Genomic DNA, 18,113 nt, shown 5'->3' with positions numbered 1-18,113 from the left:
CTGATGAATTTCTTCAACCATATAGCCTCCTTCGATGCTTTGCATGCAACTATGTACTCTGATCCACGGGTAGAATCAACCACGGTTTCCTGTTTGGAATTTTTCCAAATTACTGCTCCTCTATTAAGGGTAAACACCTAACCAGACTAAGAACGAAAGTTGTCTTTGTCTGTTTAAAAGCTGGCGTCACTATAACCAGTTACTCTCAAGTCATCACTGCCACCAAGCACAAGGACCCAGTCCTTAGTTCTTTTCAGATACTTAAGAATATTCTTGACTGCTATCCAATGAGCTTTACCCAGATTTCCTTGATATCGACTAACCATGCTCAAAGCAAAAGCCACACCAGGGCGAGTACATGTCATAGCATACATGATCGATCCAACAGCGGAAGCATATGGAACTCGACTCATTTATGCTATCTGAGCATCAGTAATCGGAATCTGAGTCTTACTTAGTTTGGTATTGCTCTGGATATGCAACTCTCCTTTCTTGGAATTCTCCATGCTAAAATGTTTTACCACTTTATCCAAATATGTACTTTGACTAAGTCCAATTAGTCTTTTACTCCTGTTTCTCAAAATCCTTATCCCTAGGATATAGGCAGCCTCTCCCAGATCTTTCATAGCGAAACACTTTCCAAGCCAATACTTAACTTCTTGCAAAGTTGGAATGTCGTTTCCTATAAGGAGTATGTCATCAACATAAAACACCAGGAAGGTCTCTATACTCCCACTAACTTTAACATATGCACAAGATTCATCCTCACTTCTAGAGAAGCCAAACTCTTTAACTTTCTCGTCAAAGAAAAGATTCAATCTGCGAGAAGCTTGTTTCAATCCATAGATTGATTTCTCAATCTTACACACTCTATTTGGGTACTTAGCATTCAAAAAACCCTCTGGCTGATTCATGTAAGCATCCTTAGCCAGCTTCCCATTAAGGAAAGCAGTATTGACATCCATCTGCCAAATTTCATAGTCATGAAACGCAGCTATAGCTAACATTAACCTAATAGATTTAATCTTAGCTACTGGTGAGAATATGTCATCATAGTCAACCCCTGGGGTTAGAGTAAAGCCCTTTGCAACCAATCGAGCCTTGAAAGTGTGCACCTTTCCATCCATGTCGATCTTCTTCTTGAAGATCCATTTGCACCCAACTGTCTTACGACCTGGTACATTGTCAACCAAATTCCAAACTTGGTTATCATACATGGACTTGATCTCGTTGTTCATTGCCTCTCTCCACTTGGCAGACTTAGGGCCCGTCATTGCTTCCTTGTAGTTAGAAGGTTCATCCAAATTTACAATGTACTATCACTGATAAACGTATCACCATCTGTAGTAATATGGAAACCATAAAACTCAGGTGTCATTCTAACTCTACTGGAACGTCTAAGAGGTAACGACTCGTTAATTGGTTCAACTAGAATTTCTTCCTTTGGTTGAGCCATAGTAGGTTCAGAGGTTCCTTCATCGTTCGACTCTTGAATTTCTTTAAGATCAATTGTACTCCCACTGTCCTCTTTAGATAAGAGCTATTTCTCGTGAAATACCCACATTTTCACTACGTCTGTAGAATAAATACCCAAAAGACTTTTGTGGGTAGCCGATGAAAATACATCTCTCACTTCGAGGTTCAAGCTTGTCATGAGTCTCTCGTCTAATGAAAGCTTCACAACCCTAAACCTTGATATGTGCCAACGAGGGAACCTTCCATGTCCACATCTCGTGAAGTGTTTTGGCAACCTTCTTTGTTGGGACAAGATTAAGAATGTGGGCAACAATCTCTAAGGCATACCCCTAGAATGAGATAGGAAGTGAAGCTCGACTCATCATGGCATGAACCATGTCCAACAAGGTTCGATTACGCCTCTCAGCGACACCATTAAGTTGTGGTGTCCTAGGAGGTATCAGTTGTGAAACTATTCCACATTCCTTGAGGTAGTCATGGAAACCGATACTAAGATACTCACCACCTCTATCAGATCTGAGCATCTTGATTTTCCTACCCAATTGATTCTCGACTTCTTGTTTGAACTCTTTGAACTTTTCAAAGGTTTCTAACTTATGCTTGATTAAGTAGATATAGCCATATCTACTATAATCATCAGTAAAAGTCACACAGAATCGATTTGCATCCCTTGTGGTGGATCTGAAGGGCCCACACACATATGTGTGTATGAGATCCAACAATCCTTCACCTCTTTCACATGAACCAGTGAAAGGTGATTTAGTCATCTTTCCAAGTAAACAAGACTCTCATGTATCATCTGACCTTAAGTCAAATGATTCCAACACTCCATCCTTTTGGAGTTGGGCATTGCGTTTCTTGTTGACATGTCTAAGACGACAATGCCACAAGCATGATTTGTCTAAACCATTAGACGAATAAATTTGAAGAACAACATTACCTAAATTGTCTACAACCATCATAATTTCATACACACCATCACAAGGTAATGCTTCAAAATAAAATACACCATTTTTTAAGCATAAATAGATTCATTCTCATTATCAAAAGAATATCTAAAACCTTGTCTATAAAAAGCATGAAATGAAATGATGTTTCTAGTCATATCTGACGAGTAGCAACGATTGTTTAAATCTAAACATAACCCGCTACTAAGCACTAAAGAATAAACACATATCTTGGTAATAAGTGACGATCTCCTATTGCCCATGACCAGGCTCATTCTCCCATGCTCCACATCCTCACTTCTTTTTAGCCCCTGCAAATCAGAAGAAATGTGAAAACCACATCCTGTATCAAGGACCCAAGAATGAGAATATCATGAGTTTTTAGATAAGATTGCGTAAATACCTGCCGAGGTTGGCTTCACTTTACCATCCTTTATCTCTTGCGAGTATTTATGGCGGCTTTGTTTCTAATGGCAATAGAAGCAAGTACCTCCTTAGGATTAGAGGCGGGGGAGCTTCAAAATTGGTATTTCCTTTGGATTCATTACTTGAGGACCCAGTTTGACACTTTCCATTCCAATTATGCTTAGGAGGAGCTTTCCTCTTCTTCCCCTTTCCTTCCCTATAGCTAAGACAGGAGTAGCAGTAGTAGGAGTGGAGGCAACACCTTTTCCCTTCATTCCACTTTCAGTAGTTCGCAGCAAGTTCTGGAGTTGAGCCAATGTGGTCTCTTCGTTGTTCAAATGATAAGTCATGATGAACTGATCATAACAACTGGGCAATAAGTGTAGCAATATATCAATAGCCAATTCCTTATCAAAGTTCACATTGATCTTCACCAGGCGTGTTCGGATGCAAAGTTATCCATGTATGACTTTGTAGTGGTTTGACTCTTGTCGACCCACTTTCATGTGGTAGTATAGCCTTGTGACATGAGATAGAGAGAGAGAGAGAGAGAGAGAGAGAGAGAGAGACTGTAACATCCCGAGTCCAGGTATACTCCGAGAACCTTGATCTATTGAGTTATTATCAATTTTAGTCCTTATTATAAAGGAGTAAAGAACGAGGACGCGGGGTGTACCTGAGGAGTACGCTTAGCGTACTCGCCAGCGTGCATGTGACGCGGAGACCACCTAGTACGTTGGGCATACTAGGCCCAGAATGCAACCCTAATTTGGGGTGAGCCCCCTATATAAGGGATATGATGGCCTCATTTCTGGCCACCATTCCCAGAGAGAAAACCCTAAGAGTACCCTAACCTCTACCCTAGAGCTTGTGTGTGTGTGTGTGTGTTTTTAAGCCTTGAGAGTGTTTGTGTGGTTTTGAAGAGAAGAGAAGGTCTTGAAGAAGGAGGAGTTGGAGTCCAAGCTTCTAGATCCAAGCAAATCAGGGTGAGAAGCTTCTTATTGAGGTATAAAGCTTCAGACTTTGCCTTTCCTTTGTTATGAGCATGATGTTTGAGCATTTTAGGGTTTTGTCCCAAAAAGGTGGAGTCTTGATGAGATCTTGAACTCCAGAGTCTAGGACCAACCCCTTTTGAGTGTATGAGTTGTGTTATGTCATAAAAATCCAATCTTGGTTGGTGAAATCACTCCATGCATGAGTTATGAGACCCTTGAGACAAAAGAGTGTAGATTTTAGGAGTTTGGTGCCTAATCAGCCATGCAAAGGCTTAAAGTCGATGACTTTATGGATTAAGAGACATTAGAGAGTCCGGATGTGAGATATGAGCTTATGTCTTAACTGATTAAGACCAAAAATGTGAGAAGAGGGAATCTGGGGCATACGCTGGGCGTAATCCCAATACGCGTGGCGTAAGGGTCGAGCATCCTCAATGCCTGCATGGCAGCCGAGTACACGCAGTGTAGAGATCGTGTACGCGCAGCGTACTCCCTTCCGTTGACTTTTGTTGACTTTTAGGGTTTGGTCAAAAGTGTGGACTATTAAGCCTATGGAGGGGTAAAATGGTCTTTTCACCCTTCTGTGAGTGTGAAAGGGTTAGTCTAGTCTTGAGAGCCAATATTAATTAGGGATGATTATTATGTGCTAGGCGGAGGCCAGACTGGTGGGTAGAGTTCGAGATTCCGAGTTCGAGGTTTTCATTTGCTAGCTTACGAGGTGAGTCTTCTCACTATACTTACCTTGAGTGGTAATTCTATGTGTGACCAGAGGGTCTTATGTGAATGAGTTGTGTTTTGAGATATCCTGCTATTTGTTATGTGATATGCTTACTATGTGTGATTTTGAGTTACTGAGTTGAGGGACCGAAGGGTCCGCCTGAGTTGTGGGACCAGAGGGTCCCACTGAGATACATTGGTCGGAGGGTCTTTTTGAGTTATAGCCTTGAGTGGCTGATGAGTTGTGTATGGTATTGTGGGGAACTCACTAAGCTTTATGCTTACCGTGTTATGTGATATGTGTTTCAGGTAGTTCCGAGGATCGCGGCAAGGCACCGGTATGATTGTACACACTGGCAGAAGATGTTTTTATGATTCTGGGATTGTGATTTACATTGGGTTATGATTGTCATTTTGGATACTTGTGTTTTTGAGATTGTGAAATGAGAATTTAATGTCTTTAAAAATGAAAATTTTGTTTGATAATTTACGTTGTTACAAGTTGGTATCAGAGCCTTGGTTTGAGGGATTCGGATACACCCTCGGGTGTGTTTGGACTCAAACTGAGGATTTGAGAAAGGTTTTCAAAAGAGATAATTTTTTCTAAAAATGAGAAAGAGTTTAAGAGAAGAAGAGCTGGAGCAGTGTGTTTAATCAGCCAGAGCCGAGCAGTGGTTTCCCAAAATATCCTCATTTTGTGTTACGAGATATATTATGAGATATAATGCATGCTAGAGAATAGGCTAGGTAATTCATATATTAGGACTAGGGTGGCCTGATTTGTGATGCTTTAGCCTAGGGTTTTCTGTTATTAGTGATTTGCCTTGAGTATGAGTATCTAGCAGGAGCGAGCCAATGAGAGGTCTACCGTGAGAGTAGCTTGCGAGGTATAGAGTACTTGTAATTAGGATCCGAGGAGGAGGACTTGGAGTGAACGCTGATGCGGTGTGGAAGGTAGTATTGGGCCCGTACTACTGAAAGCACCGGATCAGTGAGCAGTCCAAGTAAGAATCCTTAGGATGATGAGAAACAAGTAGGGGCGGGCGATCGAGTGTGAGTATGCTGAGCGAGTCTCTGATGATTTTGTGTTGTGTTTCAGAGACATCATGGTGGGTACACGCCACAACTCTGGTAGCAGTGGGAGTAGTGATGAGGAGATACGGAGGATGATCCACGAGGAGGTGGCGGCAGCTATCCGAGCAGAGATTCCTGAGATGTTTGGGTCTATCAAGACCACCTTGATACAGACGTTCGATGAGCGATACGTTGCTATCACTGAGGCTGTTGTTGCCGCGGCCACTGCAGTCGTCGCCGCTGCTAGGCCCCAGGGAGGTGACTCGTTGTTTTTCCGAGAGTTCAGCAACACGAAGCCACCAGAGTTTGATGGGACGTAGGATCCGATTGCTGCGATCAGGTGGATCTCTGACATCGAGGGGTGTTTTTACACGTGTTCATGCCCCGGCCACTTGAGAGTTTGGTTTGCGCTGAACCAGCTTCGCTTGGGAGCGAAGGACTGGTGGAAGTTTGTGACAACTGGTTTTACCCCTACAGATCATGCTGCAGTGTCATGGGAGAGGTTTGTTCAGATGTTCCGAGACGAGTATGTTCCCCCAGTGGAGAGGGAACGTTTGGCACAGGAGTTTTTGTCTCTCAGGCAGAAGACAGAGTCAGTGACTGAGATTTCGAGGATGTTCCATGAGAGGGCGATGTTTTGCCCTGAACACGTGTCCACTGAGCAGACACGTGTGAGCCGATATCTGCGCATTCTGAGGAGGGACATATGAGAGTTCATGGCGAACTCGTCGTATAAGACATTGGCCGAGCTACAGGCCAATGCCAGGAGGAGGGAGATTGAGCTTGAGTTGCAGTCCAGGGAGGCGGAGGAGGAGTCTCGGGGAAGGGACCGAAGACCAGTTCAGTCGCAGCCGGCGACGAAGCGGGCCAAGCCCGCTGATTCCAGAGTTGGGGGCCAGAAGGGCCGCACTTGTGGCAAGTGCGGTAAGAGTCACGAGGGTTCTTGTCGTTTGGGGATTTGCTACAAATGCGGCAAAGAGGGGCACATGGCGAAGGATTGCCCCAAGGGATTTTCGGTTTGCTTTCATTGCAACCAGACTGGCCACCGGAAGGCCGAGTGCCCTCAGCTCGTACAGGGATCAGCCCAGGGATCTGCACCTACTTCTGTGCGTGCTACTGAGATTCGGCCAGCGAAGGTCGAGACACCGAGGGTTCGTGGGAGAGCCTTTCAGCTGACAGCGGAGGAGGTCCGCGCAGCACCTGATGTTGTGGCTGGTACGTGTTCTTATTATATTCTTTTGAGATATTATGTGCTTATATTGTGATTGTATATAAGTACTTTTCTTGTGAGTTATGTGCCTGCTTTGGTTTTATTTGACTCGGGTGCGAGTCGATCCTTTGTATCATCAGCGTTTAGTCATCACATCAATATTCGACGAGAGACATTGAGTCGACCTCTGAGAGTTTCCAAAGCCGATGAGCATGCGGTGTATGCGACTAATGTGCTTCGTGGATGTGAGATTGAGATCTTCGGAGTTAGGTTTCCGATAGATCTAGTACCGATCGCGACGGGGGATGTCTGTGTCATCGTGGGCATGGACTGGTTGAGTCGATTTGGAGCTGTGATCGACTGTGAGCGTCAGCTGGTGACCATACGAGACCCTAGTGGGGGAGTGCTTACAGTATATGGCGAGGGTACCCGATCGGGGTTGGCATTTTGTTCAGCCGCCAGAGCGAGACAGAGTCTTCAGCAGGGTTGTATGTGATTTTTGGCGTATGTGATGGATACGCGGGCTACTGCAGAGAGATCGAGTTCTATCTCTGAGGTTCCGATAGTGTGCGAGTTTCCAGATGTTTTTCCCGAGGAGTTGCCGGGAGTGCCTCCCGAGAGGCAGGTAGAGTTTCGGATCGATTTGGTGCTGGGGGCGGCGCCTATTGCCAAGACACCTTATCGCCTTGTGCCTCCGAAGATGCAGGAGTTATCCTTGCAGCAGCAGGAGCTATTGGGGAAGGGGTTTATCAGGCCGAGTAGCTCGCCGTGGGGAGCTCCGGTCCTTTTTGTCAAGAAAAAGGATGGTTCATAGCGGATGTGCATTGATTACCGGGAGTTGAACAAGTTGACGGTCACGAACCGTTACCCACTTCCGAGGATCGACAATTTGTTCGATCAGTTGCAGGGGGCGTCTTGGTTTTCCAAGATCGATCTGAGGTCTGGGTATCATCAGAGGAGAGTCCGCGAGGAGGATGTTCAGAAGACGGCCTTCAGGACATGTTATAGGCACTATGAGTTTGTAGTGATGCCCTTCGGACTCACCAACACACCGGCAGCGTTCATGGACCTCATGAACCGGGTGTGTAGACCCATGTTGGATCATTCAGTGATAGTGTTCATCGACGATATTTTGGTATATTCATGATCCAGGGAGCAACATGAGGAGCACCTGAGGGAGATTTTGGGTGTATTGAGATCGGAGAGGCTCTACGCCAAATTCTCCAAGTGTGATTTCTGGTTACGAGAGGTCCAGTTCCTAGGACACCTCGTTAATCAGAATGGTATTTTGGTCGATCCGGCCAAGATTGAGGCAGTTATGAGGTGGGAGGTGTCGAGATCCCCCACCGAGATTAGGAGTTTTCTGCGACTGGCCGGATACTATCGGAGATTTATCAGAGATTTCTTCAAGATTGTTGTCCCTCTCACCAGTTTGACCCGGAAGGGCGTTGCGTTCACTTGGGGTCCCGAGCAGCAGACCTCATTTGAGACCCTTCACCAGAGATTGTGCGAGGCTCCCGTGTTGGCCCTTCCGGAGGGAATGGAGGATTTTGTGGCTTATTGCGACGCATCTATTTCGGGCATGGGTGCGGTACTGATGCAGAGAGGACACGTGATAGCATACGCATCGAGGCAGTTGAAGGCTCATGAGACGAGATATCCCACCCACGATCTGGAGTTGGGGGCAGTGGTGTTTGCCCTCAAGATCTAGCGTCACTATCTGTATGGGGTTCGGTGTACCATATACACGGACCACAAAAGTTTGAAGTATCTTATGGATCAACCCAACCTTAACATGAGACAGCGAAGATGGTTGGATGTGGTGAAAGGTTACGACTACGAGATCCTGTATCATCCGGGCAAGGCTAATGTGGTAGCCGACGCCCTGAGCTGTAGAGCAGAGAGTACCCCTATCCGAGACGTGTGTATGAGGATGACAGTGATGACTCCAGTGCTAGATATCATTCGAGAGGCCTAGGCGGAGGCCGTGAGACCAGAGAACCACAAGAGAGAGCGAGTGATTGGGCAAGTGTCCGAGTTTGTGACGGACAGCCGAGGACTTATGACCTTTCAGGGGAGGATTTGGGTGCCCTATACGGGCGGAGCATGACGCACATTGATGGAGGAGGCGCATAGATCGAGATTCTCAATCCATCCCGGGGCCACTAAGATGTATTTGGACCTGAAGAGAGATTATTGGTGGCCCTGTATGAAGAGGGACGTTGCGTGGGTAGTCGAGAGGTGTTTGACCTGTCGCCGGGTTAAGGCCGAGCACCAGCGTCCTCATGGCAAGTTGCAGCCACTGGAGGTTCGCGCGGGGTGTCGATGCGAATTTCTATGGATTTTATCACCAAGTTGTTGAGGACCGCGCGGGTGTCAACGCGATTTGGGTGATTGTGGACCGGTTGACGAAGAGCGCTTACTTTCTTGCTATTAGTGAGAGCTCTTTTGCTGAGAAGCTAGCAGAGATTTATGTGAGAGAGGTGGTAGCTCGGCATGGGGTGCCGATATTTGTAGTATCCGATCGGGATGTGCGATTTACTTCCCGATTCTGGAAGAAGTTCCATGAGGAGTTGGGTACACAATTGCATTTTAGCACAACCTACCACCCACAGACAAACGGACAGAGTAACGGACGATTCAGACGCTCGAGGACATGCTTCGAGCATGTGTTATGGACTTCGGTGGAAGTTGGGACACATACCTACCCTTGGCTGAGTTTTCTTACAACAACAGTCACCATTCCAGTATCGGCATGCCTCCTTTTGAGCTTCTTTATGGGAGGAGGTTTCGAACCCCCATCTGTTGGGGAGAGGTAGGGCAGCGAGTAATGGGTGGCACTGAGATAGTGCTCAAGACGACTGAGCAGATCCAGCAGGTCAGACATAGATTATTGACAACTCATAATCGCCAGAAGAGTTACGCGGACAGGCGACGGTCCAAGCTCGAGTTTCAGGTTGGAGATTTCGTTCTCCTGAGGGTATCCCCATGGAAGGGGGTAATACGGTTCAGGAAGAGGGGCAAGTTGGGGCCCCGATACATCGGTCCTTTCAGGGTGACCACTAGAGTGGGTCAGGTAGCATACCACTTGGAGCTACCTACGAAGTTGAGCCAGATCCATAACACCTTCCACGTGTCCCAGTTGAGGAAGTGTGTAGCCGATGAGACGGCAGTGGTACCACTAGAGGACATTCAGGTGGATGCGAGCCTGAATTATATCGAGAGACCGATCGCGATTATGGATCGGAAGGTAAAGGTTTTGAGAAATAAAGAGGTGCCCCTGGTTCAGGTTCAGTGGCAACATCGGAAGGGGTTCGAGATGACTTGGGAGCCGGAGTCTGAGATGCGGGAGCAGCATCCGGAACTATTTGAGGAGCATGACTTCGAGGGCGAAGTCTGATTCTAGTGGGGGAGAATTGTAACATCCCGAATCCAGGTATACTTTGAGAACCTTGATCTATTGAGTTATTGTCAATTTTAGTCCTTATTATAAAAGAGTGAAGAACGAGTACGCAGGGCGTACCTGAGGAGTACGCTTAGCGTACTCGCCAGCGTGCATGTGACGCGGAGACCACCTAGTACGTTGGGCGTACTAGGCCCAAAATGCAACCCTAATTTGGGGTGAGCCCCCTATATAAGGGATATAATGGCCTCATTTCTGGCCACCATTCCCAAAGAGAAAACCCTAAGAGTACCCTAACCTCTGCCCTAGAGCTTGTGTGTGTGTGTTTAAGCCTTGAGAGTGTTTGTGTGGTTTTGAAGAGAAGAGAAGGTCTTGAAGAAGGAGGAGTTGGAGTCCAAGCTTCTAGATCCGAGCAAATCAGGGTGAGAATCTTCTTATTGAGGTATAAAGCTTCAAACTTTGCCTTTCCTTTGTTATGAGCATGATGTTTCAGCATTTTAGGGTTTTGTCCCAAAAAGGTGGAATCTTGAAGAGATCTTGAACTCTAGAATCTAGGACCAACCCCTTTTGAGTGTATGAGTTGTGTTATGTCATAAAAATCCAATCTTGGTTGGTGAAATCACTCCATGCATGAGTTATGAGACCCTTGAGACAAAAGAGTGTAGATTTTGGGAGTTTGGTGCCTAATCAGCCATGCAAAGGCTTAAAGTTGATGACTTTATGGATTAAGAGACATTAGAGAGTCCGGATATGATATATGAGCTTATATCTTAACTGATTAAGACCAAACATGTGAGAAGAGGGAATCTGGGGCGTACACTAGGCGTAATCCCAGTACGTGCGGCATAGGGGTCGAGCATCCCCGATGCCTGCATGGCAGCCGAGTACGTGCAGCGTAGAGATCGTGTACGCGCAGCTTACTCCCTGCCATTGACTTTTGTTGACTTTTAGGGTTTGGTCAAAAGTGTGGACTATTAAGCCTATGGAGGGGTAAAATGGTCTTTTCACCCTTCTGTGAGTGTGAAAGGGTTGGTCTAGTATTGAGAGCGAATATTGATTAGGGATGATTATTATGTTCTAGGCGGAGGCTAGACTCGTGGGTAGAGTTCGAGATTCCGAGTTCGAGGTTTTCATTTGCTAGCTTACGAGGTGAGTCTTCTCACTATACTTACCTTGAGTGGTAATTCTATGTGTGACCAGAGGGTCTTATGTGAATGAGTTGTGTTTTGAGATATCATGCTATTTGTTATGTGATATGCTTACTATGTGTGATTTTGAGTTACTGAGTTGAGGGACCGGAGGGTCCGCCTGAGTTGTGGGACCGGAGGGTCCCACTGAGACACATTGGCCGGAGGGTCTTTTTGAGTTATAGCCTCGAGTGGCTGATGAGTTGTGTATGGTATTGTGGGGAACTCACTAAGCTTTATGCTTACCGTGTTATGTGATATGTGTTTCAGGTAGTTCCGAGGCTCGCGGCAAGCCACCGGCATGATTGTACACACTGGCGGAAGATGTTTGTATGATTCTGGGATTGTGATTTACATTGGGTTCTAATTTTCATTTTAGATACTTATGTTTTTGAGATTGTGAAATGAGAACTAAATGTGTTTAAAAATGAAAATTTTGTTTGAAAATTTACGTTGTTACAGAGACATGTAAACACCTCTATATAAGGTGGGTTCCATACCACTTATAGAGGTGTGGTGCAGATATGTAACATTGAGAGTGTTAGTGTGAGCTATTTATTTGTCTAGATCTAGCTTATACTTTTTTTGTAACACCTTTCACGATCGAATACATCTCTTAAACACCCAAATCACCATGTTCTTTGTGTGTTCTTTAATTCCACATGCCAAATCAAATGCTCATAATTCACATCAATTGGTATCTGAGCTCTTAATTCATACATTAATTTGTATCAGAGTGGGTCTTCGAAGATCAAAGCGATTTTTTGAAGAAACAGTTCTCGGTTTGGCTACATTCAACACAATTGGAACGTTTATGGTGAGTCTCTCGATGATCTCTCTAAATCTCTTTCATTCGTGCTTGCGTTCTTGAATTTTTTGGTCATTTTGACTCATTGGATCAATTTGTTTTTTGAAAAACCCATTTTTTATGATCCAATAAATTATTTCACTGATCAAGCCCAATCCAATCCTATTTGTTTGTTTGATTCGATTCTCAAATTGCAATTGTTCGTTTGAATCGAGTTTTAAGCCCAAATTCATTGTGATTTAATTTCTTGTGATTAGCCCAAAATTTGATCCATACAATTTGAATCGAAATCTCGATCTTACTGTTCATATAATATTCTTGAAAGTCCAACTTAATTTGAAGCCCAATCTTATTTTGTTCAGCCGGCATATATTTGATCTGTGCAAATGCTTTGACGATGTTTCTTTTTTCGCGATTATCTTTGGCTCACGATTTCTGTTCATCTTATTACATCTTGTTTAGATCATTTATTCACAATTGTTGATTGATCTCGTTTCTATTTCATTATCTGTTTGATTCTCATTTTTTCTATCAAATTGATTCAATCGATCTGATTTATTGGTCAAAATACAGATATTGATTTGATCCTATCGCAAGTTCTTTCTATCGATTATTCCATTGATTGATGATGTGACAACCCGAAATCTCTCTCTGTAAGTCAGACTTGTTTCCGCTATCTGTTCCTGTGTTTAGAAGACAGTTTGAGGGTCTCTAAGCCTAGTGCACTCAAGGGTTGAATGTTGGGAAGCGTTATCTGAGAATCAATAGTTTGCACTCGAACCTGGAACACCCTCAAAGGGAGTTCATGGCCTCAAACTAGGTTCACGGCCGTGAACCCATGCTTGGGCCGTGAACCACCCTCTATATATATATGTGATTCACACATTTTTTCTCATCATTTCTTCAAGCTCCAGCCGTGAACATCCCCATTCTCTCTCAACTATCTTCAACCGTGAACACTCATAAAGGCCTCAAACGTAAGTAATTCATCCCTCTTCACTTGTTAATCATCTTATTCATGTAAAGAGCTTCGTATTCATCAATTGATTCCTCATTTTCATCACCATCTTTATGAACTTGAAGAGTTCACGGTCGTGAACCCTTCATAGGGCCGTGAACTCTTCATAGATGGGCCGTAAACCCATCAAATGTTCATGTGTTCTTGGGCCGTGAACACATCTTGGGCCGTGAACCCTTCATTTGTTCATGGGCCGTGAACACATCATGGGCCATAAACCCATGGTGGTTTGGCCGTGAACTCCTTTTCATCCCTCATTCTTGGTTCTAACACTTCATTGCAAGTGTTTCTTACATTCTAAGGGTGTTTCCTACGATCATTAGTGGTCTTAGACACTAATTTTAGGCCTTTACATGTTAATATGTGCTTAACAGGATCGTACTGTGTTCGGGACTTCACTTAGCATACCAAGCATCCTATCTTTTGTCATTCATCCAAGTCATTCACAATCAGGTGAGTTCATACCCCCCATATTTTACAAGCTTTTTAATGTTTTTTGGGGGGGGATACAAGTAAAAGCACAAGTAATCTTGTGTTTGAAAATATAATTTGGTTTAATATATTTTCCTATCATTAGCATACATTGAATGTAGAACGTACTAAACATGGTAAACATTGTTACTATTAGACTTAAAATCAGTTTTACAAAACATGTTAAGATACAAACGTTACAAGCACAGTTTTCAAACAAGGAAACAAACTTATGAATTATGAAATAAAATGTACTATTTTTATAAGGATTCATGTTAATAACAAAAAGGGGTTTTCATAGTATTATTCGTGGATTCGTTGAGAGAACTACAGTGTGAGACACTCCTTGTAACCAGAGTCTCCTGGAGGGAGAGCGTGAGTTTGTGTATAGATCTATACGGTAGTGACAATCCTGCACCCTGAATATTAGCTACAGTCAACCTAGGGTGACAAACGTCATTCAGTTTGCGACGTCCGAAGTACGTCGTAATGTTTATCGTCCATAGTATGGTTATAAGAACTCACTGGGGAAACAACGACTCATTCACGTAATAATGTACTTAACAATCAGTCATCAGGGTTAATAACTAGGAGATTACTTAGTATATACATCAGGGTGATATGAAATTAACATCCGACATGCAGTGGGATGTGTGACTTCCGCCTCATTCCCTGTTCCTTGTTTGGTTGTGGGTTTAGGGCAGAATCACCCAATCGACTGTCTGTTCGATCTTGATTTCTATAACTCGTATGTAATAAGTAATCACAGGAGGGTATTAACAACATTTTCAGTATACAGAAGAACACGTTTTCAACTAGTTTTATTGATGTAATAAAACTACTATACATCACTGGTGGTAGCCAAGGTTTTCATACAGAACAATGCTTAAACAACATAAGTATGGTAGATACTCATACTCTTCGATTCAGAACAGATAATTCAATAACTTACACTTAGGGAAAATATAGGATTTTCCAGGGTAAACATAAGTACTTTACAAACAATGGGATTATTATTCACTTAACAAATATTCATCATTAATTCTATAATTCCTTAGTTTATGCAGTCGTGTTACGTATGAAGAATATCCGATAGACTGTGGAATGTGTGGTTTCCGCCTCATTCCCTGTTCCTTGTTTGATTGTGGGTTTAGGGCAGATCTACACAATTAACTGTCTATTCGATATTGGTTTAGACATAACTAGTATGAACTAAGTAGTTATAGAAGGAATGGGTTTAATCATGCTTTTCATAAGAAAATATTGGATTTTCTTGATGAACATTATCAACAGATATCAAAGGACCAGAACAGTTAAATCTGTAAGTATCTAGTGAATACTTCAGGGTTATATAAATGAGGATCCGGTAACCAATGGGATGTGTGGCCTCCGCCTCATTTCCTGTTCCTTGTTTGGTTGTGGGCTTGAGGCAGAACTACACAATCGATTGTTTGTTCGATCTGGATTGTATATGATTTGTATTCACTAAGTACTCGCAGGAGGAACTAGTAAGAATCATTTGTTTTCACTTAACATTCGTTACATAAGAAAATATAAGGTTTTCTAGAGAAACACAACACACTTTTCGAAAGAACACATAACAGTTTTCTAAAACAAAACACTTATGAACTCACCAGGTTAATGTTGATACTCTTTCAAAACCTACTTGTATTCTCAGGACATTAGTAGTCAGGTACACGCGCCATGATTCAAGAAGATGGAGCATAGTAGCTTCGAGTCTTTACTTGTTATTTACTTTTGGAGTTAGTTGTTCATGATTATGAAAACAATGTAAACATTATACTATTAATACAATGGTTGTTGTTGCTTTGATTACTATTATTCAATTGTTGTGATACTATACATGACGTCCTCCGCCCCGAACATTTCCGCCGTTCCGGTTTGGGGGTGTGACAGATGAAGATTGAAATATGATTCGTTTTGTATAATTGATGGTGCAAATGAAATTTTAAAGAACTGGTAAAGAAAAATTGAAGAATCGATGAAGAACATTCAAGAACTTCAAAGTTTTTCTTGAAATTAGCGTATTTAATCTGAAAAAGGTTCTTGGATGTGAAAATTGGTGTTTGTGAAACTCGGCTTGTAATTTAAAACAATTTGAAGTTACTAACCAGTTGAGTATCGAAACAAAAGAAATGGATATTAAATGGTCAAAGGTTTAGGAACGAAAGTCAAAATTGGTTTTGTGTTTATTTCGATCAGTGAATTTCAATTGTCGAATGGGTTGATTGAAATTGAAAGCACATGATAGAATCAAATTCAACTTGGAAATCAAATGGCTAAGGAGTCGAACTCAATTTTGACTGGTATTGGGTTTGGTGTTTCGCTATGAGATGGTTTGGATTACACTCATCACTTGACTGTACATGGCTTAAGAGCAAGGGCTTGGATGACTACTCGATTTGGAATCAAATAGTATTGGAGACAAAATTGGGTTTCTATGTGTATGTATTGTGTCTATGTCAAACAAGAAATCGTTTTGGGCAAAGTTGAAAACGAAGGTTGTGAAAAAGAAGTTTGATTGTTGATTTCGAATGATTAAAAGTCAAGAATCGAACAAACTAAAAGTGAAGGATGTGTGTTTGGGAATTTGATTTTGGGGTCTCACAGTCTTGACGTAGATGGTAGCAAGTTGGATTTCGAAGGCTGAGCATCGAGATTTCGAAATAGGGTCACAGTTTGTTGTTTCGAAATGGGTGGATTGATTGAAAAAGGATTGATTTCGAAAGCTTAGTTGTGAGGATCGATTGGGTATCGACATGGTCACGGATAGTATCCGGTTTCGAAGTGAGATGAAGAAGAAACGAAACATGTCGATTCAAATACTTTAACTTTCAAAGAAGTGACAGAAAAGGTCCACATTCGAAATGGGGATAAAATTTTGTGCTTAATGCAGACTTTTCGTTTCAAATCCCTGATGTTTTGAAATATTGGCAGAATTTACCCAACTTTGACATTGGACTGAAAATTTTGAGAAATGGGATTATTTTTTAAACAGGCCCCTGCAGTTAATGCGAATTAATACTTTATGCCCAGTTTCGCAATTATGGGAGTGTTTCGCATCTTAGGCTGTTTTGGGCGCACTGGGTCACTGCAAAATTTAGAAATTGACAATTTCTACCTAAATTTATGAAATTTTGTCAAAGGCGGTCCGTGAACGAATTCGAAAATTGAGATTTTTTTGGATTTTCCGGATTCATGCAAAAAGTGTATGTCATGTGTTAAGGGGAAGTTTTGGATAGAAAGTTCCGAATTTGAGCGCTTTCTCATTCCTTTTTGGTTTTATAATTATTTTTCGATTATATAAAGGGAGAGAGAATTAAATATGGGAACTCGAAAGTTGAATTTTTCATATTACGCGTACTTGAAGACCGAAGTGATCTTGAGCAACGAAGTTTATGAAGTGATTCAATTGGAGATTCGGAAGTGATTAGTTCGTGATGGGTTTGGAGTTATTGAAGATTTTTGGGGTGTGATTTTATGCTCAACTTTTAGGTAATCTTGTGGAGATTTGGATACTCCTAATTACCTTTTGATGCTCGGTTTGTATGGTCTCACACTCTAGAACTCGGATTAGAAGGTCATTGAAGAATTGAAGATTTGAAGTTCATTTTTACATGTGTCACGCATGAGGCTTGGTTCGTGGAGTTGCTCGATTTTGGAAGATTTGAAGCGGGTCATCCATTCCTAACTATAAGGGGGGGGGGATGTTGGGATGCAAAGTTATCCATGTATGACTTTGTAGTGGTTTGACTATTGTAGACCCACTTGCTATTGGATAAGGTGTCTAAGTCCATAACAATATTTGAGATGTACTTGACCCGACGCGGCATGGTCCATTTGGGTTGCACTTCACCCGAACAATTTGTTTGGATAATCTTTTGAGAATAGTATGTTCATGCTTTATTAATATATTATAAGTTATAATATATTAATATTAAATCATATTATTTAATTAGTATTGGTCATAAATTAATTTAGAATTAATTTGGTGATCAAAAAGGTGACTAATTAAATATGGGCTCTTGTATTTTATGTAGTGTGGGCTAATACTCATTTGGAATGGGCTTGGCATGCATGGGAATCCATGGATAGTCCATGGAGCTTTTAACCCATGGATCCTTGGAAAGGAAGAGTCATGGGTATTAGGGCTTACATGGATGTAACCCTAATCCTCCACACTATATAAAGGAGCTTATGATGCTTGAAATTACACTAGTTGTATGTGAACAAGAGTGGTGGCCTAATTTCTAGAGCACATATATTATTCTCTCAAGGTTCCAAGGTTTGTGGTGATTTGTGATTCCACTTGAGGCATTCACATTATTAGTGCTAGGCTCTCAAACTCCAAGCAATCAATCACTATCAAAAGGTATGTCAT

The sequence above is a fragment of the Lactuca virosa genome, chromosome 1 (assembly GCF_052849685.1).
Source record: "Lactuca virosa cultivar CGN04683 chromosome 1, Lactuca_virosa_CGN04683_v6, whole genome shotgun sequence".
Lineage (NCBI taxonomy): Eukaryota > Viridiplantae > Streptophyta > Magnoliopsida > Asterales > Asteraceae > Lactuca > Lactuca virosa.
This window is presented reverse-complemented; position numbering follows the sequence as displayed.